The sequence below is a fragment of the Emys orbicularis genome, chromosome 16 (assembly GCF_028017835.1).
Source record: "Emys orbicularis isolate rEmyOrb1 chromosome 16, rEmyOrb1.hap1, whole genome shotgun sequence".
NCBI classification, from domain to species: Eukaryota; Metazoa; Chordata; order Testudines; family Emydidae; genus Emys; species Emys orbicularis.
In genome coordinates this window covers 34,038,031-34,040,895 of record NC_088698.1, presented here as the reverse complement: position 1 = coordinate 34,040,895, position 2,865 = coordinate 34,038,031, and the positions used below count along the sequence as shown (strand labels likewise).

The window sequence follows — 2,865 nt, the reverse complement described above, 5'->3', positions numbered from 1 at the left end:
CTGTATTGGCCCCCTTAACGGCACCCGACATAGTCACTCTGCAGAGTAGACTCTTGCCCCTCCGCAGCCTTGATACCACAGAGCCCCTACCCAACGTGGAAGCACACGGTCTGTGAAGAAAACTAGAGGGAGCACACATGAGGAATTCAAAGCACTGACCTCTTACTCATAGCCAATTATGAACAGTCCTCAGGTTTCCGCCTCCCAGATATCTGCTTAGAAGGATGTCCAGGTTGCTCAGGTCCACTTGTGCCAGCTTCTTCTGTGGCTGGGGCTCCTGGCCAATTCCTCTGCAAGCGCAGCTTCAAAAGCCAAGCATGAGCCATCACTACACAAATCTCTATTGGTGTGTGAAATCTTGCCCTCATCCCTGCCTCCCTCTCCCATCCCATCTACATCAGCCCCACTGGATGAACAGAAACTGAGTGATCATTTCTCTGGTGGAGCAACAGTGACACCAGGTGGCCTGCCAGGGGAATGCACAAAGCATTTCCCTTAGGCAGTAACAGTGCCACCAGGTGGCCACTCGGTGTAATTGCACAGAACATGTCTCTCATGAAGCAAAAAGGAGACTGCGTGGCTACCCCGGGTAATCACAGAGCATTTCCTTCATGGAGCAATATTGACACCGGGTGGACACTCTGTATAGTTGCACAGAGCATTTCCCAAATAAAGCAACAGTGACACTGGGTGGCTAATCCAGGTAATGCACAAAGCATTTCCCCCATGGAGCAACAGTGGCACTGGGTGGACACCTGGGGTAATGCACAGAGCATTTCCTTAAGGAGCAACAGTGACACTGTGCCGTGATACAGCAGGGCCAGAGAGCAGCAGGAGAATGGTAGAAGAAAACTAGAGTGGTACGGATGAGCAATAGAGTGCCATAATTGTTCACTCACAGCCAGTCATGGAGAAGACAAAGCGGAGGACTGTTCATCTCTGCTTACAAGGATGTCCAGGCTGCTCAGGTTCACTTCTTCCAGTTTCTCCTCCGGCTGGGGCTCCTGGGCGATTCCTCTGCAAACACAGCATATAACCCAAGCAGGAGCCATCACTGCCCAAAGTTCTACTGGTGTACGAGATACTGCCCTCCCTCTCCCATCCACTGTACATCAGCCCCACTTGATGAACAGTGACAGTCAACTCCCACAGTCACCCCCACCACTACCAATGGAGGATCTAGTACCATCATGCTTCTCTTCCCCCTCCCAATGCCCCATTGGGTTGCAGACGCCCCAGACCAAGCCTGTGAGCATGCACCATTGCCCATGTTCTATGCAAGGAGACAGGACAAGGGGAGAGAGAGAGAGTATGTTGGCCAACATATGAGAGCTCAAAGAGAGACACATAGGAAGAAGGACAAACTCACCACCTGTACTCACCTTTCCGGTTCCAGGCCTCTGCTCAGGTGAACATGCTCCTCCCTGTCCAAGAAGATCAGCTGCTCCCAAGATAGGGAAATTCTCCCTCTGCACCCAGAACAAGGAGGAAAACTTTTATTACAAACCGAGCCCCACCTAAAGGGAAGCAGATGTTTGTACTCAGCCTTTACCACACATGTATCTTAGAGGCCACCTGGGGTATTTCTCAGAATGTAGTTGCCCTGGACCAACAGTGACACCCAGTGGCCAATCACGGCAATGCACAGAGCATGTCCCCCAGGCAGCAGCAGTGACACTTGGTGGCCACTCGCGGCAAAGCACAAAGAATTTCCCTCGTCGAGCAACACAGACACTACGTGGCCACTCAGGGTATGGCAGAAACCATTTCCCCCCCACAGCGCTGCAGTGATACTCGGTGGCCAGCCGGGGTAATGCCTGTGCTGTCTGCCTTGGACCATCAATGCCATCCGGTGGCCAGGCAGGGTAACATACAGACTGTGTTTCTCCTGGAGCAGCGGTGACACCCGGTGGCCAGTTGGGGGAAAGCGCAGCGTGCATCTGCCCTGGAGGAGCAGTGACAGCCTGTGGGCAGCAGGGGCAGCACCAGCCCCTTCCTCATTGGGGGAGCTGAGGTGGGGTAGACAGAAAATTGTGGCAGTTGCATCCCCACCACCACCACGAGGCCTCACCCCTCACTGAAGTGCAAGTTCCGCCTCCTCCCCTCAAAGGCTCCGGCCCTTCACCAGCCCAGAGGCCAGAAGCCAGAGCCAGGCAGGGTAGGGCGACTGCTGCGCTAGGTGGCGCAATGATGCAGGCAGCCACAGCGCTCCCCACTCTTGTCCTTGTGCTGGGTGGGGTCCCGGGGCTGTGGCTGCTCCTCAGTTCCCGGCCGCCCTTCGACCGCTCACAGACCTTAAGAGCCGCTCGGGTTGGGGTCGGGCTCCAGGGCCAGCAGAGCCCTCGGGGAGCAGTAACCACGAGGGTTAGGACCCAGGAGCCCAGGCTGGAGCAGGTCAGCCCGGAGTGCTGTGCAGAGCCCTGGACCCTCCACATAACGTGTGTGGTGCAACTTGGTGACTGGAGACACAGGCCAAGGGCTACTCTCAGACCCCTGCTCACGTCCGCTACTGAATATTGCCTGCTTCAGAGAGGATACCTAGAGTGGCATGACCAGGGAAGCTCACCCAGTGATAGAGAAGGAAGAGACTTGAGGACTGAGCATATCCGCCCTCAACCCTCTTCCCGTTACACCTTTAGCATTACAACCAAAAAGCACCCCTTGCAACGGCACCCGACATAGTCACTCTGCAGAGCAGACTCTGGCCCCTCCCCAGCCTCAATCCCACAGAGCCCCGTGCCCAGTGAGGAAGCTCACGGCCTGTGAAGAAAACTAGAGCGAGCACAGATGAGGAATTCCAAGCACTGACAGCTTACTCACAGTCAGTTATGCGGAAGGCAGAAAGCGGAGGACTGTTAATCTCCG

General features: G+C 55.3%; 1 long non-coding RNA gene across 1 annotated transcript; it reads right to left on the bottom strand.

Annotated features, from left to right (window-relative positions):
* Positions 1–220: 220 nt before the first annotated feature.
* On the bottom strand, positions 221–1,463 carry LOC135890240 (uncharacterized). Its single transcript, XR_010562199.1, has 3 exons — positions 1,383–1,463; positions 900–1,017; positions 221–302 (listed from the first exon to the last, which is right to left on the bottom strand). It is a non-coding gene; the product is annotated as an uncharacterized LOC135890240 (long non-coding RNA).
* Positions 1,464–2,865: the final 1,402 nt, after the last annotated feature.